The sequence below is a fragment of the Amblyraja radiata genome, chromosome 41, assembly GCF_010909765.2.
Source record: "Amblyraja radiata isolate CabotCenter1 chromosome 41, sAmbRad1.1.pri, whole genome shotgun sequence".
Lineage (NCBI taxonomy): Eukaryota > Metazoa > Chordata > Chondrichthyes > Rajiformes > Rajidae > Amblyraja > Amblyraja radiata.
Genome location: NC_045996.1, coordinates 4,041,251 through 4,064,957, shown reverse-complemented (window position 1 = coordinate 4,064,957; position 23,707 = coordinate 4,041,251). Strand labels below are relative to the sequence as shown.

The window sequence follows — 23,707 nt, the reverse complement described above, 5'->3', positions numbered from 1 at the left end:
AGGGTGACCTGGTGTGGGGGAGGGGAGGGGCACTCTAGTTTAGAATCCTCAACACAGGGGACAAGTCTATGTTCGTTCGTTCGTTTGTTTGTTCAGGTCAAGGCGTTGATCGCACGGAATCCAGCCAACAGTCGCTTGTCTGTTTTTCAAATATCACTTTAAATTAAATTTTAATTTCAAGTTTCCTGAGTTTCTCCAGCATTTTTATCTACCTTGGACTATCCGTGATCGGATTTGGCTGACTTTACCTTGCACTAAACGTTATTCCTTTATCATGTATCTGTACACTGTAAATGTACATTTAGAACGGAGACGAGGAAACACTTTTTCTCACAGAGAGTGGTGAGTCTGTGGAATTCTCTGGATGCTTTCAAGAGAGAGCAAGATTGGGCTCTTAAAAATAGCGGAGTCAGGGGATATGGGGAGAAGGCAGGAACGGGGTATTGATTGGGGATGATCAGCCATAATAGAAACATAGAAACATAGAAAATAGGTGCAGGAGGAGGCCATTCGGCCCTTCGAGCCAGCACCGCCATTCATTGTGATCATGGCTGATCATCCCCTATCAATAACCCGTGCCTGCCTTCTCCCCATATCCCTAGACCTCACTAGCCCCTAGAGCTCTATCTAACTCTCTCTTAAATCCATCCAGTGACTTGGCCTCCACTGCCCTCTGTGTCACTCTCTGGGTGAAAAAGTTTTTTCTCACCTCAGTCTTAAATGACCTCCCGTTTATTCTAAGACTGTGGCCCCTGGTTCTGGAATGATCACATTGAATGGCGGTGCTGGCTCAAAGGGCTGAATGGCCTACTCCTGCACCTATTGTCTATTGTTTATTGTCTATTAAATGGCTCAATTATAATCATATATTGTCATTCCGCTGACTGGTTAGCACGCAACAAAAGCTTTTCACTGTACCTCGGTACACGTGACAATAAACTAGACTGAAACTGAACTGAACTGGTCTGAAGAAGGGTCTCGACCCGACACGCCACCCATTGCTTCTCTCCAAAGATGCTGCCTGTCCCGCTGAGTTACTCCTGCATGTTGTGTCTTCCCTGTGAGGCTTTGCCTTAATTAAATTTAACCAGTTCATAAGCAAAGCCAAGTTTCCGCCATCCAGAGTCATCTGTGGCCCAGCCCAATCGATCAAGGTTTGCTAATGTTGACTTGGACCTTAACTCCAGCCATTCCACTAATTGCTAATCGCGTGTATTGGAATGTATTGATTAGCTATTAGTTGTTCCCCAATTGGCAAGGAGAATTATTGGTTTAATCATCAAAGGACCCTGATCCGAGCATCGAGGAACATAATCAACCCATATCGATCCGAAGTGTTCCTCTTCACGAAGAGCGTTTGACCGCAGTGCTGGGCCTGTACTCGCTGGAGTTTAGAAGGATGAGGGGCCTGGATAGAGTGGATGTGGAGAGTGTGTTGCCACCAGAGGGAAGAGTCTAGGACCACAGGCCACAGCCTCAGAATAAGATCAAAAGATAAAATCAAAAAATCAAATCAAAGTAAGCCTCAGAATTAAATAAAATATTCTCCCCTCTCCCATCGGGCAGAAGGTACAGAAGTGTGAAAACTCACACCTTCAGATTCAGAGACAGTTTCTTCCCAGCTGTTATCAGGCAACTGAATCATCCTACCACAACCAGAGAGCGGTCCTGAACTATTATCTACAGTACCTCGGTGTTGGAAGGAACTGCAGATGTTAGTTTAAATCGAAGACAGACACAAAATGCTGGAGTAACTCAGCAGGACAGGCAGCATCTCTGGAGAGAAGGAATGGGTGACGTTTCAGGTCGAGACCCTTCTTCAGACTCAATGTTCTAAGAGCAGCCTCAGCAATTTCTTGTAGAACTGTATTATAATGTCTCAATTTTTCTACTCAATTGGCGGTTGTGGTGGCGCAGTGGTAGAGTTGCTGGGTGCCCCTGTCCCACTTAGGAAACCTGAACGGAAACCTCTGGAGACTTTGCGCCCCACCCAATGTTTCCGTGCGGTTCCCGGAGGTTGCAGGTGGCTGCCGGAGGTTGCAGGTGGTGGAAGCAGGTAGGGAGACTGACAAAAACCTCCGGGAACCGCACGGAAACCTTGGGTGGGGCACAAAGTCTCCCGAGGTTTCCGTTCAGGTTTCTTAAGTGGGACAGGGGCGCTGGAGACCTGGGTTCGATCCCGACTACGGGTGCTGTCTGTACGGAGTTTGCACGTTCTCCCCGTGACCTACATGGGTTTTCTCCGAGATCTTCGGTTTCCTCCCACACTCCAAAGACGTACAGGTTTGTAGGTTAATTGCCTTGGTATAAATGTAAATGGTCCCTAATGTGTATAGGATAGTGTTAAGGGCCTGTCCCACTATACGAGTTTACCCAAGAGCTCTCCCGAATTTAAAAAAAAATCAAACTCGTGGTAAGGATGTAGAATGTATGTAGCGGGTACGTCGGAGCTTGGGGACGTCTCTTAGCGGCTCGTAACGCTAACGGCAGGTACTCGGGGAACGTGGTAAGCTCGTGAAGACTCGTGAAGATTTTTCAACATGAGAGCCCCGAGTACCCACGAGTGGCTATTACCGTAAATCTCCGAGTTCGAATCAGGGCAAACTCGGGAGAACTCTTGAATTAGCTCGTCCAGTGGGACAGGCCCTTTAGTGTGAGGTGATCGCTGGTCGGCACAGACCCGGTGGGCCGAAGGGCCTGTTTCCGCGCTGTATCTCTACTCTAAACTAAACTAAAATCAAAATTCTATCTGATGAAGGCCAATGAACCCAAAGTCTTCTTAACCATTCTATCTACCAGTGAAACAATTGTCAGGGTAGTGTGTACCTTCACACCCCAGCCCCTCCCATTCACTGCAAGGGGCAATTTAAGTAAGCCAGTAAGTAAGTAAGTTTATTGGCCAAGTATTCACATACAAGGAATTTGCCTTGGTGCTCTGCCCACAAGTAACAACATGACATACAGTGACAGTTACGAATGACTCAGAAAACACTAAACATTAATAATAATAAAATATCAGCAAGGATAGTGTCATTGTCATTGAGTCATATAACGTGGAAACAGGTCCTTCAGCCCAACTTTCCCACAGCAACAACCTGCCCCATCTACACTAGTCCCACCTACCTGCGTTTGGCCCATATCCCTCTTAAAAATGTCCTATCCATGTACCTGTCGTAGGTATGTACCTGACATGAATATTGATTTCTCTCACTTCAGGTAGCCCCGGCATTCCCTCTCTCTCTATCCCTCCCCCACCCAAGTCTCATTTTCACCCAACAAACGGCCTGTTTCCTTTATCATCGCTAATATTTTGCATATATTTCATTCATTGTTCTTTATCTCTCCACATCACCGTCTATATCTCTCATTTCCCTTATCCCTAATCAGCGTGAAGAAGGGTCGAGACCCAAAACGTCACCCATTCCTTCTCTCCAGAGATGCTGCCTGTCCCGCTGAGTTACTCCAGCATTTTGTGTCTATCTCCGGTTTAAACCAGCATCTGCAGTTCCTTCCTACACACTTAGAGTATTGTGTTGAGTTTTGGTCACCCTGCTGAAGGAAGAACGTGCACAATTCCTACACAGTTCAGTATCAGTAATGGATGGGGCTGCCATCTCTTTCACCGCTAGGCCGAACCAGGCCTTGGTGCACCCAGTCCATATGCTCTCCACTGTACACCTGCAGAAGTACAATAGAGTATTCCTCTACCTGTCTCAATGTTTGTTAAACGATGAGATGGTCACTACAGGGCCTGTCCCACTTAGGCATTTTTTTAGGCGACTAAAGGCGGCTGCCGAAACATTTTCACATCTTGAACAAATGTCTCGGACAGTGGCAACAATTTGGGCTGTCGTAGGTTGTCGCCGGTGATGACCTCAGTGAATTCCATTGTCCTGGCTGCTGGCAGTCACCTAAAAATCACCTAAGTGGGACAGGCTCTTACCTCAACTTCCTCCTCTGGCAGCTCGTTCCATACGCAGTTCCTTCCTACACATATCCAACTGGTCCGGGACCTGGTCTGCCTGGCTCAGGAGACCGGTGTACCCACTGCCTTTCTCTCCCTCGACCAGGAGAAGGCTTTTGACAGGGTGGATCACGAGTATCTGTTGAGGACTCTGCGGGCGTTTGGGTTCGGTCCGCACTTTGTGTCCCGGATCCGGCGTTTGTACACCGCCGCGGAGTGCCTCGTGAAAGTCAATGGATCCTTGACGGCCCCCATTCTCTTCCGCAGAGGAGTACGTCAGGGATGCCCCACGTCAGGCCAACTGTATGCCATCTGCATGGAGCCATCTGCTTCGGAGGAAGTGGACGGGCATGGTTCTACGCGAGCCGGACATGGAGGTGGTCCTCTCGGTCTACGCCGATGACGTGCTCCTCATGGTCACCGACCCCGTCGACCTGCGGAGGATGCGTGAGTGGCAACAAGTCTTCTCGGCCGCCTCCTCTGCCAGGATCAACTGGGGGAAATGTGGGTCCCTGGCAGGTGGACTCCCTCTCGGAGGAGTTGAGGTCTTGTCGCGGGGTGACGCCTGGTCTGGTGGTGAGTAGTCACCCAAAGAGTCGTACCTTTTTCTGGTCGCCGCTGGATTTTGAACATTTAGAGAATTTTCGGCGACCTGCTGCGACTATGACGGGTGCCGGCAGTCGCCGAAAAAATCACGTAAGTGGGACAGGCCCTTAACTCAACTACCTCCTCTGGCAGCTCGTTCCATATGCACGCCACCCTTGGTGTAAAATAAGATGCCCTTCAGGTTCCTATGAAATCTTTCCCCCCTCACCTTAAACCTGGTTCTTGATTCACTGGTCCGCTGGTTCTTGGTAGGTTGCGGCACCTTCCTCAATGGCCAATGGATGGGAATCTTTAACCAAGAGGTGGATTCATTCTTGATTATGAACCACTGAGGACCATCTTTGGCTCCACAGACTTTGATTTATTTTTTTGCAAGAAAATTATGAACATTAATTATTGAATTACATGAGAAGGACAAGTAAAATGCAAAAGGACTGAAGATCGCAATCATGAAATGCCAAGAATCAAACGTGTTTCAGTCACACTGTATGTACTGACATCAGAACAATGAAGCAGCAGCTTAATAAGCACGTGAGTGAAATATATAGATAATATCAAATACCTTTTAATAAATTCATGCTAAAATATACCAATTTCGGTAATGCAGTTGTTCATTGTTGTTCAGATTACGGGCGGTCATGGTGGCGCAGCGGTAGAGTTGCTGCCTTACAGCGAATGCAGTGCCGGAGACCCGGGTTCGATCCCGACTACGGGTGCTGTCTGTATGGAGTTTGTACGTTCTCCCCGTGACTTTTCTCCGAGATCTTCGGTTTCCTCCCACACTCCAAAGACGTGTAGGTCTGTAGGTTAATTGGCTTGGCATAAATGTAAAAAGTGTCCCTCGTGGGTGTAGGACAGTGTTAGTTGTAAACACTGCCCAGTCCATCATCGGCTCCGACCTCCCTACCATCGAGGGGATCTATCGCAGTCGCTGCCTCAAAAAGGCTGGCAGCATCATCAAGGACCCACACCATCCTGGCCACTCACTCATCTCCCCGCTACCTTCAGGTAGAAGGTACAGGAGCCTGAAATCTGCAACATCCAGGTTCAGGAATAGCTGCTTCCCCACAGCCATCAGGCTATTAAACTCAACTCATACAAAACTCTGAACTTTAATAGCCCATTGCACGTTATCTGTTTATTTATTTATGTGTGTATATATACATATATATTCAATGGTATATGGACACACTGATCTGTTCTGTATTCATGCCTACTATATTCTGTTGTGCTGAAGCAAAGCAAGAATTTCATTGTCCTATCTGGGACACATGACAATAAACTCTCTTGAATCTTGGATCGCTGGTCGGCACGGACTTGGTGGGCCGAAGGGCCTGTTTCCACACTGTGTCTCTAATCTAAACTAAACTAAAAGTTAGTGATGTCTGGTGTTCAAGACCTTGAAGGTTGTTGGGTTGAAGCTATTCTTGAACCTGGTTTCATAATTCTCGGATTCCTGTACCTTCTTTGCAATGGTTTAGTTTCATTTAGAGATACAGCGCAGAAACAGGCCCATCGGCCCACCGAGTCCACGCCGACCAGCGATCCCCGCACACTTACGCCATCCTACACACACTAGGGACAATTTACAATTATACCAAGCCGATTAGCCTACAACCCTGTAGGTCTTTGGAGTGTGGGAGGAAACCGGAGATCTTGGAGAGAACTCACGCAGGTCACGGGGAGAACGTGCAAACTCCGTACAGACAGCACCCGTAGTCAGGATCGAACCTGGGTCCCTGGCGCATTAAGGAGGAACTCTACCGCTGTGTCACGGTGCCACCTGGTAGAAGTGAGATGAGAGCGTGGCCCGGTTGGTGTGGGTCTTTGATAAAATTTGCTGGCTCTTTGAGGTAACGCCTCCTACGGAACTTTCCGATGGTGGGAAGTTCAGTACCAGTGATGGAAACATAGAAACATAGAAAACAGGTGCAGGAGTAGGCCATTCAGCCCCTCGAACCAGCACCGCCATTCAATATGATCATGGCTGATCATCCAGAATCAGTACCCCGTTCCTGCTTTCTCCCCGTATCCCATGATTCTGTTAGTCCTAAGAGTTATATCTACGTGCTCGGACCACAGGGCGGAGTTTATCCCACTGCACACGAGGGGAGGGTCCGCGTACTGGCACTTTAACAACCGGCTGCTGGAGGATCGCCGCTTCCAGGGCTCGTTTGAGAGGTTCTGGAATACCTGGATGGGGAAGCGGGGAGGATTTCACTCCATGCGGCTACGGTGGGACGTGGGCAAGGCTCACATCTGGAGTTTCTGTCAGGAGTACACTAGAGGGAATCGCGTCCTCCCGTACACAAGGGACGCGATTCCAAGATCAGACAGCTCGGGAGCGAGCGGCTCGATTTGGATTCGCGTCCACGTCAGACCGTCGCGGGCATAGAAACATAGACAATAGGTGCTGGAGGTTCGCCCTTCGAGCCTGCACCGCCATTCAATATGATCATGGCTGATCATCCAACTCAGTATCCTGTACCTGCCTTCTCTCCATACCCCCTGATCCCTTTAGCCACAAGGGCCACATCTAACTCCCTCTTAAATATAGCCAATGAACTGGCCTCAACTACCTTCTGTGGCAGAGAATTCCACAGATTCACCACTCTCTGTTTGAAAAATGTTTTTCTCATCTCGGTCCTAGAAGACTTCCCCCTTATCCTTAAACTGTGACCCCTTGCTCTGGACTTCCCCAACATCGGGAACAATCTTCCTGCATCTAGCCTGTCCAACCCGTTAAGAATTTTGTAAGTTTCTATAAGATCCCCCCTCAATCTCCTAAATTCTAGCGAGTACAAGCCGAGTCTCTGCAGTCTTTCTTCATATGAAAGTCCTGCCATCCCAGGAGTCTGGTGAACCTTCTCTGTACTCCCTCTATGGCAAGAATGACACGATCCTCTGGAGGGAATACCAGGAGAAGAAGGACGCGCTGAAGGAGCTACAGTTGGAGCAATCCCGAGGCGCGTACGTGAGGTCACGGATCCAATTGCTCCACGATTTGGACCGCAGTTCACCCTTCTTCTACTCGCTGGAGAAGTGGCGGGGAGTCCGTCAGCGGTTAGTGGAGCTGATAGCTGATGATGACTCCTCCGTCACCGAACCAGAGGACATTAACGCAGCAGTTCGTTCCTTTTATGGGACCTTGTTCTCACCAGATAGTTCCAGCGGGGGCGAGTGCAGTGATCTGTGGGAAGGTCTAGCCATGGTCTAGCCAATTTGAGGAAGGACATTCTTGCTATTGAGGGAGTTCAGCGTAGGTTTACAAGGTTAATTCCCGGGATGGCGGGACTGTCATATGCTGAGAGAATGGAGCAGCTGGGCTTGTACACTCTGGAGTTTAGAAGGATGAGAGGTTATCTCATTGAAACATATAAGATTGTTAAGGGCTTGGACACACTAGAGGCAGGAATCATGTTCCCGATGTTGGGGGAGTCAGGGCTCGTAAAAATACGGCTCGTAAAAATAGCAGAGTCAGGGGATATAGGGAGAAGGCAGGAACGGGGTACTGATTGGGGATGATCAGCCATGATCACATTGAATGGCGGTGCTGGCTCGAAGAGCTGAATGGCCTCCTCCTGCACCTATTGTCTATTGTCTAAATTGTCTATTGGTCGACCCGGAGGGGGCCGAATGTCTGGATGCCCCCCTGACACTTGATGAACTGACCGCGGCCCACCATCAGATCCGAAGGGGCCTGGACAGGGGCGACAGCAGAGTTCCTCCGCATTTTCTGGGGGAGAACTACACCATGGTACTGAGGGAGAGCCTGGCGACTGGAGAAATGCCCCTGCCTTGGCGGAGGAAGGGCTGTCATGGTCCTTCTGCCCAAGAAGGGCGATCTCCACCGTCTAAAAAACCGGCGCCCAGTCTCCCTCCTCTGTACCAACTGCAAGGTCTTTGCCAAGGTAATGGCCAACCGCCTGGGCCCAGTGCTGGCCCAAGTGATCCACCCTGATCAGTCTTACACGGTCCCGGGCTGGTCCATCCAGGACAGGCATGTGCCGTCAGGTAAGGTAGGCTGTGCCTACCCTGACTCAAATTATAAAATGGTCCTTATTTTATATATATAAAATATATATAAAACAATATAAAATGGTCATAAATAGTAAAGGCACGGGAGAATTATGCTTCCCTAAGAGATCGATCTCGTAGTGAGGCATAATTCACCCGTGACTTTCATCCGCAGTATATGTAAAACGCAGAAGTATGTGCTACTCACCTGCCGTCAACGATGCTTCACGCCATCAGTGGCAACGGTCCATAAAGGCAGCTGAAATTCTGCCTTTACACCGTGGACTGCGTGCATGTGCTGCTCTGCGTACTGCGCGTCAGCTTACTGCGCATGCACAAGATTCTTGGCGGATTTTCCAAAGATGGATAATGATGGGGGAGATCTTATAGAAACTTACAAAATTCTTAAGGGCTTGGACAGGCTAGATGCAGGAAGATTGTTCCCGATGTTGGGGAAGTCGACGTTTCGGGTCGACCTGCAAACCTGTGAGTTTTTGGACTGTGGGAGGAAACCAGGGAACCCGAAGAAAACCCACGCAGGTCACGGGGAGAACGTACAAACTCCATACAGACAGCACTTGTGGTCGGGATTGAACCCGGGTCTCAGGCGCTGCAAGCACTGTAAGGCAGCAACTCTACCGCTGCGCCACTCTGAAGTCCCGTGATGGGTGGTTGATGGATGAATGTTGGGAATGCAGACAGCGTGGATAAGAAACCATCTGGGCCAGGTACAGATGGCGGCTGCTCCTCAAGGATACCCTCACTGAGAGGGAAGTGACATTGATGTGAGATGTTCAAAATGGCGAGCAGCAGAGTTTGATCAGTCTGAAGAAGGGTCCCGACCCGAAACGTCACCCATTCCTTCGCTCCATAGATGCTGCCTCACCCGCTGAGTTTCTCCAACATTTTTGTCTACCTTGGATTTTTCCAGCATCTGCAGTTCTTTCTTAAGCAGAGTTTGACTGCTCGTTGGTGTAACGATACGATACGATACAATATGATACGATAGAACTTTATTTATCCCAGGAAGGAAATTTGTTCTACCAATATTGATAAAAAAACTAAATAAACAAAACACAAAATCCATGAAACATGAAATTAAAGTCACGAATGGAAAAGCTTGGGGGATGTGCAAAGATTGGGGAGGGATGGAGTGGGGGGGGGGGGGGGGAAGGTGGGGGGGAGGGTAGCCGATCTCAGTCGACCCCACGACAGAAGGGGGAGGGGTTGTACAGTTTGATAGCCACAGGGAAGAAGGATCTCCTGTGGCGTTCTGTGCTGCATAGAAGATTGAGGGGGGATCTTATAGAAACTTACAAATTTCTTAAGGGATTGGACAGGCTAGATGCAGGAAGATTGTTCCCGATGTTGAGGAAGTCCAGAACAAGGGGTCACAGTTTAAGGATAAGGGGGAATTCCTTTAGGACCGAGATGAGGAAAACATTTTTCACACAGAGAGTGGTGAATCTGTGGAATTCTCTGCCACAGAGGGTAGTTGAGGCCACAGTTCATTGGCTATATTTAAGAGGGAGTTAGATGTGGCCCTTGTGGCGAAAGGGATCAGGGTGTGTGGAGAGAAGGCAGGTACAGGATACTGAGTTGGATGATCAGCCATGATCACATTGAATGGCGGTGCAGGCTCGAAGGGCCGAATGGCCTACTCCTGCACCTATTTTCTATGTTTCTGTTTCTCTCTTGGTGGGACCAGTCTGTTGCTGAAGGTGCTCCTCAGGTTGACCAGTGATGTCATGGAGTGGGGGTGAGGGTGGTGTCTTTCCGTTCCGAGACGGAGAGCATTTATTATCGAGGAGGAGTGGGATGCGGATCACGAAAGCTGCCGCTAAGCCACTCCGTGAGTGATGATCTCTCAGCCTCCCACATACATCTCCTAGTTACAAACAGAATCCATCACTGTTTGTAGCTGACGCAAAAGCAATGTTAAGATTGATTCAGACTAAGTGAGTATCATTTACATGCACTGTTGGCCTGCACCTAACGCTCATTAACATATATTTAATATTTAGCAGGCTGAGGAAGGCTTGTTTGCGCGTCGCGGGCTCAGCCCGAGATGGATGACTCAATTAGTCGACCATGAATCCAAATGACTATATGCAAATATCAGTCAAGGAGATTTACTGCCGAGGACAATCCTCGGTTCTCTCCTGTCCCCATCGTTCACCTGCCTCCTCCTCCTCCTCCTCCTCCTCCTCCTCCTCCTCCTCCTCCTCCTCCTCCTCACGCTGCACAAGTTGCCCAGAGACCAGCTACTTTACAGAGGCTGGTGGCAGGGAACTGGGCCGCAAGGAATCACTGTCCCCCTGATTAAATTATACCGATTGTCACCTTCCCCAGCCAACAATGACCCATTCTACATAATCCATGATCTTCCTCCCCACCCCCCTACCCCCCGCCCCCCCACACCCCCACCTTGGTCTCTCCTCAGTGATCAGAGCAGAATTAGGCCATTCGGCCCTTCAAACCTACTCCGCCATTCAATCATAAGGTCAATAGACAATAGACAATAGACAATAGGTGCAGGAGTAGGCCATTCGGCCCTTCGAGCCAGCACTGCCATTCAATGTGATCATGGCTGATCATCCCCAATCAGTACCCAGTTCCTGCCTTCTCCCCATATCCCCTGGCTCCGCTGTTTTTAAGAGCCCTATCCAGCTCTCTCTTGAAAGTGTTTAAGAAGGAACTGCAGATGCTGGAAATTCGAAGGTAGACAAATCTATGGAGTGAAGGAAATAGGCAAAGTTTCGGCCCGAAACGTTGCCTATTTCCTTCGCTCCATAGATGACGCTGCACCCGCTGAGTTTCTCCAGCACTTTTCTCTCTTGAAAGTATCCAGAGAACCGCCTCCACCGCCCTCTGAGGCAGGGAATTCCATAGACTCACCACCCTCTGTGAGAAAAAGGAAAAGGTCATAAGGCCATAAGTGATAGGAGTAGAATTAAGGGTCCCACTTTCACGACCTAATTCACGACCTCTGCCGAGTTTGCCCTTGACTCATACTCGCAGCATGGTCGTCACGAGGTCGTAGGTAGATCGTAGCGGGCCGTGATGCTAGTCGTAGGTACTCGTGGCATCAAGTAGGTCGGGGCGTTTTTCTAGCCTGATGAAAAATGTCCACGAGTAAAAAAGGTTGTGAATTAGGTCGTGAAAGTGGGACAGGCCCTTAGGCCATTCAGTGAGGCCCAGCGCAAATTGGAGGAGCAGCATCTCATATATTGCTTGGGCAGCTTACACCCCAGCGGTATGAACATTGACTTCTCTAACTTCAAGTAACCCTTGCATCCCCTCTCTCTCCATCCCTCCCCCTTCCCAGTTCTCTGACCAGTCTGACTGTCCCTCTCACTCCATTTTACCTCTGTTTGCTTTGTTGTCACCTTCTCCCAGCTCACAGTGGTATATTCTACATTTTCCTTGCTCTGCATTTCTTTTGATCTCTCACACTTCCCAATCCCTGTAACTCACTTCTCCCCGGACTCAATCTGAAGAAGGGTCTCGACCCGAAACATCACCCATCCCTTCTCTCCAGTGATGCTGCCTGTCCCGCTGAGTTACTCCAGCTTTTTGTGTCTATCTTCGATGAAAACCAGAATCTGTAGTTCCTTCCCAAAGGTTTGGATTTGGTATCATTGTAAATTGCCCCTAGTGTGTCTTCTTCTTAGGCCCAGCGCACGGTCATGGCTGACCATAGGTGGTGTCTCCAGGGTTGGAGGACGCGTGTGCGTGACTTTGTTTAACGTGGGGAGACTCACAGACAGCCACCCCACGGTCCTTGACAGATCTGGGTCAGGATCCAGTGGCATGGAGTCCAAGACGACCGGAGACCCTTTTCTGCTGCAGCCTTCATCCGCCTTCCCCGACCCGTTGTGACGGTCCACTAAGGTCAGCCATCGTCCTCCGCCTGTTCCACCGTTGAGGTCTTGGTTGGATTGCTCTTTGTCAGAGACCTCCCCCTCGACCTTAACACCATGGGTGACCCTACCAGGAGCAGAGCTCCAGACGGCATTGCTCTCAGCATCTCAGGACCACACACAAGCTTCACCACCACGACAAGGTGACAATCCACAGAGAATTGTAGGATAGTGTTAATGTGCGGGGATCGCTGGGCAGGTGCGGACCCGGTGGGCCGAAGGGCCTGTTTCCACGCTGTATCTCTAAACTAAACTATACTAAACTAAACTGATGATCAGGGCATCTCACTGTCCTCGACCCGAAACGTCACCCATTCCTTCTCTCCAGAGATGCTGCCTGTCCCGCTGAGTTACTCCAGCTTTGTGTGTCTATCTTCATCTCACTGTTCCCACTAATCACTCACCTGCAGACAGATCAGCTCTGACTAATCCTGCTTCCTATAATGGATCCAACACACACTAGGGACATTTTTTACCTTTACACCAAGCCAATTAACCTACAAACCTGCAGGTCTTTGTATGTGTACATGGGAGGAAACCGAAGATCTTGGAGAAAACCCACGCAGGTCACGGGGAGAACGCACAAACTCCGTACAGACAGCGCCCATAGTCGGGATTGAACCCGGGTGTGAGGCAGCAACTCTACCGCTGCGCCACCGTGCCAACACAAAATCAATAGCAATGGTTTCTAAGACACTCTTTGAATATCTGCTGATCTCCTCCTCCACTGTATCCCGATTTGTCTGCCTGTGTGTCTTTGTTTATCCATCTCTCTCCTTCACTTTCTCCTCCATCTCACTCCCCAGCTATCTATCTAAATCTTTGTGCATCTCTCACTTCTCTTCCCTGCCGCATTATTTATCTTCTTTATTTGATTCTACATCGCTCCCCATCTCGCTATCAACTAATCGATCGATCTCGATGTCGTTCCATCTCCTCCCTGCAAATCTGTTTATTTCCCCGAATCTTTATCTCCCTTGTTTTAACTGTATTCCACACTAGGTTCATCCATTTTTCAACTTCCTTGTAGCTTTTGTTTCATCAAGATTCTCCAAATTCCATAAATTCTACAACGCAGGTTTAGTTCAGTTTACTTTAGAGATACAGCACGGAAACAGGCCCGTCGGCCCAACTAGTCCGCACCAACCAGCGAACCCCACACACTAACACAATAGGAACAATTTACATTTACACCAAGCCAATTAACCCACAAACCTGTACGTCTTTGGAGTGTGGGAGGAAATTGGAGCGCCCGGAGAAATCCCACGTGGGTCACAGGGAGAGCGTGCACACTCCGTATAGACAGCACCCACAGTCGGGATCGAACCCAGGTCTCCAGCGCTGCGAGGCAGCAACTCTACTGCTGCGCCACCGTGCCACCCTTAACGGTCAGACTGGCCTTGGCTTCATCAATTGGTGGAGAAGGTAGAAGGGGCTGAATGGCCTGTTACTATGTCTACCTCATAAGGTCATGTCATGGGACCAGTATTAGGCCATTGGCCAGAATTAAAATGGACACCTGACTTTATCCAGTCAAACTGTATAGGAAAAGTTCATAGGTTCATAAATCATAGGGGCCGAGTTAGACCATTCGGCCCATCAAGTCCACTCCGCCATTCAATCATGGCTGATCTATCTCTCCCTCCCAACCCCATTCTCCTGCCTTCTTCCTGTAACCTCTGACACCCGTATTAATCAAGAATCTATCTCTCTCTGTTTTAAAAAAATCCATTGATGGCCTCCACTGCCTTCTGTGGCAAAGAATTCAACAGATTCACCACCCTCTGACTAAATACATTTCTCCTCATCTCCTTCCAAATGGAACGTCCTTTAATTCTGAGGCTGTGACCTCTAGTCCTAGACTCTCCCACTAGAGGAAACATCCTCTCCACATCCACTCTATCCAGGCCTTTCACTATTCTCTATGTTTCAAACAGGTCCCCCCTCAACCTTCTAAACTCCAGCGAGTACAGGCCCAGTGCCGACAAATGTTAGGAAAGAACTCTCCAACAAGCTCCATGCGGCAATCAACAGAGATGAAATAGCCCTGGAAGGAACATTCCAGAAGTGTGAGGTTATTCCTCCTCTCTGCCGCTGTTTATTTAAGGAGTAATGGGCTGGTGAACACTCTGTGACAAGACACATGTCTGGGATGGGAGGTGAGACCAGCAGATGTTGGCTGCAGTCCATATTCTACTGAAGATAGACACAAAAAGCTGGAGTAACTCAGCGGGACAGGCACCATCTCTGGAGAGAAGGAATGGGTGACGTTTCCACTCGAGACCCTTCGTCTGACCGAGAGTCGGGGGAGAGGGGGACTAGAGATATGGAAGGCTACAAGGAGCGTGGAAGGTGTGAAAAGGACAGATCAAAGCAGAAGATGATCAAGGAAATGCACAACTGTATCCATTGTTCAAGATGTGGACTCTAATACATCGGCGAGACCAAACGTAGACTGGGCGATCGTTTCGCTGATGTGAGTTATTGGGGCAAATCCGGACTTGGATAAGGACATGGATATTTTAAAAGACAGATTTGCTGGCTGCAAGGGAAAACCCCCCCCCCCCCAATCCACAGAAAGAATCAGTTTCAAGTTTCAAACCCGTCTGGCCTGTGGACTTGGACATCACACAACGGTGTGAACAGGAAAGGCTGAGACGGAGATAACGAGATTCTCTTGGATACACAAAGGAAGGAACCAAGCCTCAGCAGACGGTGGTAAACAGGCTAGCACAAGCACAATCACCATCGGGGATGATAATGATCAGGCTGAGGGATCATGACATCAGCAAACCCCTTATCATCGGAAGCCTATTGTTCATGCCAGATCGAAACTGGGAAACATCAAAAGAACCCCTTCTATCCAGAGGACCACCTGGGGGTTTCAAAGGAAGCTCAGGTATAAAAGCCGAAGTCAAGCCAGAACTCTCTCTCTCTTCCTGCTCTTCCTGCTCTGCTGGACAGCTCGTGGGCCTGCATCGACTTAGCTGTGAGTATCCTGGTGACCTGGTGAAGTTCCCGAAATAGGAGGTTGAGGGGAGAAAGGTCAAGGGGGAGTATGCTTGCAAGTAAAATTGTGTTAAAGTAAGTTTCACGACGTGCCCGATAGTTTTCCGTCCATAGTCTTAGTTTAAAGCATAAGTTCAGCCACGTATTGTGTAGTGTTGGTGAGATTCGATTTCTCATTGTTTAATAAAGCCTGTAAATTTTAGACTTGCTTTGAGTCCATCTTGGTTTCTGTTTTCTCTCATCGGCACACTCTGGTCAATTCAACCTTTTTATCATATCCCACCATAATTCCGAGGTCTAGAACCTAGGGGAACCCTTTTTGTGGAGTAAAGGGAAACGCAAAACCCCTACACTGAACACCTTCGCCCAGTCCGCCTGAACCAACCTGATCTCCCGGTTGCCAAACACTTTAACTCCCCCTCCCATTCTCACACTGACCTTTCTGTCCTGGGCCTCCTCCACTGTCAGGGTGAGGCCAAACGCAAATTAGAGGAACAGCACCTCATATTTCGCTTGGGCAGCTTACAGCCCAGCGGTATGGACATTGACTTCTCTAGCTTCAAGCAACCCCTACATCCCTTCTCTCTCTGTTCCTCCCTGAGTCAAGTCATTGTGCTAATTTTGAAGTAGTCTCGTTGAGTTTCATTGTCTGTAACTAATTTTCACCCAGCTCACAGCTAACAATGGCCTGTTTCATTTTGTCATCGTTACTTTTTTGCATATCCTTCATTTATTTGTCCTATATCTCTCTATATCACCATCTATATCTCTCGTTTCCCTCTCCCCGACTCTCAGTCTGAAGAAGGGTCTCGACCCGAAACGCCACCTATTCCTTTTCTCCACAGATGCCGTCTGACCAGTTGAGTTACTCCAGCTTATTGTGTCTATCTTCAATCTAAACCAGCATCTGCAGTTCCTTCCTAAACAAACAATGGTTCATTGTTGGCTGAGGGGAAGCTGACAACGAGGCATACAAACAGTAAAATTAATCAGGAGGATAGTCAAACCAGTCGGGGAATTAGGGTGGGGGAGGGACGGAGAGAGGGGATGCAAGGGTTACTTGAGGTTTGAGAAATCAATGTTCATACCGCTGGGGTGTAAGCTGCCCGAGCAAAATATGAGGTGCTGTTCCACCAATTTATGCTAGGCCTCACTCTCACAGTGGAGGAGGCCCAGGACAGAAAGGTGAGTGTGGGGAGGGGAGGGGAGGTTAAACGTCATTCTGATGTTGTTTTTACCACCTGATTGATCAGAATTAGCTCACTCTTGCACGGAGGCGCAGCGGTAGATTTGCTGCCTCACAGTGCCAGAGACCCGGGTTCGATCCTGACTATGGGTGCTGTCTGTACGGAGTTTGCACATTCTCCCCGTGACCTGCGTGGGTTTTCTCCGGGTGCTCTGGTTTCCTCCCACATTCCAGAGACACGCAGGTTGTAAATTGTACTCGGTGTGTAGGATGAACGGGAGATCTTTGGTCGGCGTTGACTCGATGGGCCGGAGGGCCTGTTTCCATGCTGTAAAGTAAGCATGCAGGTACAGCAGGCAGTGAAGAAAGCGAATGGCATGTTGGCCTTTATAACAAGAGGAATCGAATATAGGAGCAAAGAGGTCCTTCTACAGTTGTACAGAGCCCTAGTGAGACCACACCTGGAGTATTGTGTGCAGTTTTGGTCCCCTAATTTGAGGAAGGACATTCTTGCTATTGAGGGAGTGCAGCGTAGGTTTACAAGGTTAATTCCCGGGATGGCGGGACTGTCATATGCTGAGAGAATGGAGCGGCTGGGCTTGTACACTCTGGAGTTTAGAAGGATGAGAGGATATCTCATTGAAACATATAAGATTGTTAAGGGTTTGGACACGTTAGAGGCAGGAAACATATTCCTGATGCTGGGGGAGTCCAGAACCAGGGGTCACAGTTTAAGAATAAGGAGTAAGCCATTTAGAACGGAGACGAGGAAACACTTTTTCTCACAGAGAGTTGTGAGTCTGTGGAATTCTCTGCCTCAGAGGGCGGTGGAGGCCGGTTATCAGCATGCTTCAAAGAGAGAGCTAGATAGGGCTCTTAAAAATAGTGGAGTCAGGGGATATGGGGAGAAGGCAGGAACGGGGTACTGATTGTGGATGATCAGCCATGATCACATTGAATGGCGGTGCTGGCTCTAAAGGGCTGAATGACCTACTCCTGCACCTATTGTCTATTGTCTATTGTAAATCTAAAACTAAAACGGAAATCTCTACTTTTAATTCATGCCATCGAATGCCCAAAGCGGGGGTCTTACACTGCCATCTCCCCCCAACTCTCTTACACAATTCATTGTTGGACGAACTACAGACAAAGAATATAGGAGGCAGATCGATGGACTAACTGAATGGTGCCAGACCAACAAGTGTGTAGGATGGTGTTAGTGTGCGGAGATCGGTGGTCGGCGTGGACACAATTTGTTTGTTTGTTTGTTTGCTTTTTTAATTAACCAAAAATAATTTATTCAATTAATTACAATAATATGTAAAGTACGAAATAAATTAAAATAGAACCCACCCCCTTAGTACAAGTCACTTTCGTCAGCAGCGGCCTCTGCAGTCCGTCTGCGTTTTTATTATTTTATGTCTTATGTTTTTATGTAGTTTTTGTTATTTTTGTTGGGGTATGTGTGTGGGGGGGTGGGGGTGGTGTGGGGGGGGTTGGGGGGTAACTTTTAAATCTCTCCCTGTACGGGAGACCCGACCTTTTCTTTGTCGGGTCTCCGTTGTCGTTGGGGCTGCAACGAGGAGCGGCCTCCAACAGGAAGACCGGGGGCTGTGGTGCCGACTACACACCTCACCGTCGCGGAGCTGGCCGAGTCCAGAGCGGGTGGAGCTGTGGTGGACGCTGCTGCGGCCCGACCCCCGGAGATTCGGTGGCTGCAACTGCGGGTTTGGCGGGCGGCACCGGGAGCCCGCGGGTCCCTGGAGGGAGACCGCTTTTCAGGGCTTCCGCAACGGCGACTTCTCCCGCCCGAGTTGCGGGGTTGAAGAGCTCCTGGAGCGGGGCCTTACACCATCGCCCCGCGCGGCTTGGAATGGCTGCGGGACTGCGAGCGCACGCCGGGGGCTCTAACACCAAGACCCGGTGTGCGACCTTGCATCACCCGGCGTGGCTTTAATGGCTGCGGGCCAATTCGCCATCGCCCGCCGGGGGCTTTGACTTTGACTTTGACTCTGACATCGGGGGGGAGAGTGCAGTGGAGAGATAAGTTTTTTTGGCCTTCCATCACAGCAATGTGATGGATGTTTATGTAAATTATGTTGTGTCTTGGGTCTATTTGTTTGTAATGTATGGCTGCAGAAACGACATTTCGTTTGGACCTCAAGGGGTCCAAATGACAATAAATTGAATTGTATTGTATAATTGTATTGTCAAACAAATATTCTTCAATACTAAATATTCTGTTATACAACTATATCCCGATCATAATTAAGGATACATTCCAGGCGCCCGTGGGCAGCGCGTGGACCTTCGCTAGCACCACCCGGGTGCGGACGTAACCCCGGAAAAGGGGCAGGCAGCCGGCTCGGGAAGAGCACTCTACCGCCTGGCACCGTGACTCGCGGATGGCCAGCTTGGCCAGGCCCAGGAGCAACAACCCAACAAGGGCATCTTCAGCCCTACCCTCTCCCCTACGCACAGGGTGTCCACAGATGAGGGCGGTGGGTGTGAAGTGCACCCAGAAGACAAGGAGCAGCCCCTTTAGATATTGGAACAGGGGCTGCAGCCTCACACACTCCATGCACACGTGGTACACAGTCTCAGTCGACCCCACGACAGAAGGTGGAGGAGTTGTACAGATTGATAGCCGCAGGGAAGAAGGATCCCCTGTGGCGTTCTGTGCTGCATCTTGGTGGAACCAGTCTGTTGCTGAAGGTGCTCCTCAGGTTGACCAGTGTGTGTCATGGAGGGGGTGTGAGCTGTATTGTCCAGGATGCTCCGCAGTTTGAGGAGCGTCCTCCCCTCCACGACCAACCTCCCGTGAATCCAACTCCAACTCCAACCCCAACTCCGCCCCCAGGACGGAGCCGGCCTTCCCGACGAGCTTGTTGATCCTGTTGGTGTCCGTGGCCTTCGCCCTGCTGCCCCAGCACACGGCAGCGGAGAAGATAGCACTGGCTACCACCCATTGGTAGAACATCTGCTTTTCACTGTACCTCGGTTCAGTTCAGTTTAGTTTATTGTCACGTGTACCGAGGTACAGTGAAAAACCTTTGTTCAAGATTCGAGATTCAAGATTCAAGAGGGTTTAGTGTCATTACAGCCGTATACACAGTACATAGTGCAATTAGATGGCGTTTCCCTAGAACCTTGGTGCTACATAGAACATAATTGGACAACATGCTACATATATAGATATACTACGCTATACACATGGTGCAAAACCTTCCTTACTAAAGTGCAACAAAGTAAATAGAAAATGTACAAAACAGCAACTCGGGACAGTAGACAACAGTGCAACAAACCAAGTGTGCCGAGGGTGGGGGGGGGGGGGGGGGGGTTGTATTCAGATCAGTCCCTGAGCATTGAGGGTGGTGGGTGTATGGAACAAGCTGCCAGAGGAAGTAGTTGAGGCTGGGACTATCCCAACGTTTAAGAAACAGTTAGACAGGTACATGGATAGGACAGGTTTGGAGGTTTTTGGACCAAATGCTGGCAGGTGGGACTAGTGTAGCTGGGACATGTTGGCCGGTGTGGGAAAGTTGGGCCGAAGGGCCTGTTTCCATACTGTATATCACTCTACGACTCTATGACACGTCTGTGAACAGCTCACAATGAGTGGCTTGGGTTGGACGCCATCTTGGATATTGTAGGAGCTTCGATCCGAAACGTCACCTATTCCTTCTCTCCAGAGATGCTGCCTGACCCGCTGAGTTACTCCAGCACCACCCCCATAGTCAGGCCTTTACAGACTTGAACCAAGATGGTCACTGCTGGACTGGACAGAAGTAATTCTCCATCTTTATCCCTTTATTCCTTCACTGCACATTAAGTTGATGGCTTTTAAAATGGCCGACATTTCAGTTCATTAATTACTTCAGAACCCTGTCCTGTTAAGTATATAATCAAAGTAATTCCATTCTCTCTCAGAGGCTAGTTTTGTGGGCCCTGATTGCATAGTTACCCAGATTAATGGCCTCAACTCCCATTTTTGTCGAGGATCATCTGTCATGCCGTCAGCTAAACAGATCATTTTAACACATCGTTATTCACTGACTACTGGAGTCCAGACATTGTAAATGTCATTAAGCTGTCTTAAGCTGTTCCATTATAGTAAATACATAAAGCAGCAATAGTCTAACGGGGAGATAGGGGAAGGAGCAACATACAGAAATTGGGAACATGGACTAAAGACTTTAGACAGGATGAGTAGACTTCTCAGTCTTTCCAGACTGTGTAGAGGATGCTTCCACTAGTTTAGTCTAGTTTAGTTTAGGTTAGAGATATAGGGTGGAAACGAGCCCTTCGGCCCACCGAGTCCGGGCCGACCAGCGATCCCCGCGCACTAAAGGGCCTGGGGTCCCACTTTCACGACCTAATTCACGACCTCTGCCGAGTTTGGCCTTGACTCATACTCGCAGCATGGTCGTCACGAGGTCGTAGGTAGGTCGTAGCAGGCCGTGATGCTAGTCGTAGGTACTGGTGGCATCAAGTAGGTCGGGGCGTTTTTTCTAGCCTGAAAAATGTCCACGAGTAAAAAAGGTTGTGAATTAGGTCGTGAAAGTGAGACAGGCCCTTAACTCTATCCTAACACGCTAGGAACAATTTATATTTATACCGAGCCCTACAAACCTACAAACTTGTACGTCTTCGGAGGGTGTGGGGAAACCGAAGATCTCGGAGAAAACCCACGCAAGTCATGGGGAGAACGTACAAACTCCGTACAGACAACGCCCGTAGTGAGGATCGAACACGGGGGCCCTGACGCTGTAAGCGCTATGAGGCAGCAACTCTACCGCTGGGCCACCATGCCCAAACTAGTGGGAGCATCGAGGACCAGAGGTCGTTTGCTCGCAATAAAAGGACGTACCTTTCAAAAAGAGATGAGAAGGAATTTCTTTAGTCAGAGGGTGGTGAATCTGTGGAATTCTTTGCCACAGAAGGCTGTGGAGACCGTGCCAATGGATATTTTTAGGGCGAGATTGCCAGATTGTTGATAAGTACGGGTGTCAGGGGTTATGGGGAGAAGGCAGGAGAATGGGATTGAGAGGGAAAGATAGATCAGCCAGGATTGAATGGTGGAGTCGACTGGATGGGCCGAATGGCCTAATTCTGCTCCGAGAAGTTATGAATTTATGAGAAGTTCCATCATTCCAGTTGGATCACGGGTATTCCTTAAATACTGAGACATTCATTCATAAACTCCGTGAATTCTAAAAGATCTTAAAGCTGATCTTAAAACACCTTTATCGCATAGAGGGGCAGCATGGTGGCGCAGTGGTAGAGTTGCTTCTCTACAGCACCAGACACTCCGGTTCTGCCTGTACGGAATTTGTATGTTCTCCCTGTTTCTCCGGGTGCTCCGGTTTCCTCCCACACTCGAAAGACGTCCAGGTATGTAGGCTAACTGGCTTTGTTAAAAATTGTAAATTAACTAGAGTGTATAGGAGAGTGCTATTGTACGGGGATCGCTGGTCAGCACGGACTCGATGGGCTGAAGGGCCTGTTTCCACACTGTATCTCCAAAGTCACTAAAGTTGCGGTGGGTGTAAAGGGCGAGCTGCCAGAGAAGGTAGCTGAGGCAGGTGCAATGACATTTAAAATACATTTGGACAGGTACATGGATAGGGATATGGATGAAACATGGGCAGGGGGGACTAGTGTCGTTGGGGCATCTTGGACAGTTGGGCTGAAGGGCCTATTTCCATTGCTATTTAATGTATTCAGGAATCTTTGTAATTTTTTTTAAATTGCCATAAAAACAGGAACTGTTGGAAATGGAAACCACAGGCAAAATCTAACTTGTCTGTGCCCACCAAGCGGCCTCGGTTCAGTTTAGTTTATTGTCACGTGTACTGAGGTACAGTGTAAAGCTTTTGTTGCATGCTAACCAGTCAGCAGAAGGACAATACATGATTACAATCGAGCCGTCCACAGTGTACAGATACATGATAAGGGAATAATGTTTAGTGCAAGGTAAAGTCAGTAAAGTCCGATCAAAGATAGTCCGAGGATCACCAATGAGGTAGATAGTAGTTCAGGACTGCTCTCTTGTTGTGGTAGGATGGTTCAGTTGCCTGATAACAGCTGGGAAGAAACTGTCCCTGAATCTGGAGGTGTGCGTTTTCACACTTCTGTACCTTTTGCCCGATGGGAGAGGGGAGAAGAGGGAGTGGCCAGGGGTGCGACTGGCCCTTGATGATGCTGCTGGCCTTGCCGAGGCAGCGTGAGGTGTAGATGGAGTCAGTGGAAGGGAGGTTGGTTTGTGTGATGGTCTGGGCTGCGTCCACAATTCTCTACAATTTCTTGCGGTCTTGGATGGAGCTGTTCCCAAACCCGATCTATATAAGCTCAACCCTTTCGCCTGCATTTGCCCCTCATGTCTACCCTCCTTTCCTATCCCTGTAATTATCCAAATTGTACTCGCCTCTACCACATAGCACGGTGGCGCCGCGGTAGAGTTGCTGCCTCACAGCGGCAGAGACCCGGGTTCGATCCCAACTACGGGTGCTGTCTGAATGGAGTTTGCACGTTCTCCCCGTGAACCGCGTGGGTTTTCTCCGGCTGCTCCGGTTTCCTCCCACACTCCAAAGACGTGCAGGTTTGTAGGTTAATTGGCTTCAGTATAAATTATAAATTGACCCTAGTGTGTGTAGGATAGTGTTAGTGTGCGGGAATCGCTGGCCGACACGGACTTGGTGGGCCGAAGGGCCTATTTCCGCGCTGTATCCTAAACTAATCTGAACGGATCCTCCTCCAGCATTTTGCTTCATGTCCTCACCAGGTTCTGTGTGAAAGACTTGCCTGTCTGATCCCTTACAAATGTTTCCCTCTCACCTTAAATCTCTGCCCTACTCTGGGAAAGTGGTGGGCCTAGTGAGACCACACCTGGAGTATTGTGTGCAGTTTTGGTCTCCTAATTTGAGGAAGGACATTCTTGCTATTGAGGGAGTGCAGCTTAATTCCCGGGATGGCGGGACTGTCATATGATGAAAGAACGGA

The 23,707-nt window shown here is 49.1% G+C and overlaps 1 long non-coding RNA gene across 1 annotated transcript in view; it reads left to right on the top strand.

Moving 5' to 3' along the window:
* The window catches only part of LOC116967803, a 22,239-nt gene extending 13,558 nt beyond the window's left edge, over positions 1-8,681 (top strand). The window contains exon 3 of the long non-coding RNA XR_004410327.1: positions 8,571-8,681. This is a non-coding gene — a long non-coding RNA (uncharacterized LOC116967803). The remainder of the gene's footprint in view (positions 1-8,570) is intronic.
* The last annotated feature ends 15,026 nt before the right edge of the window (positions 8,682-23,707 follow it).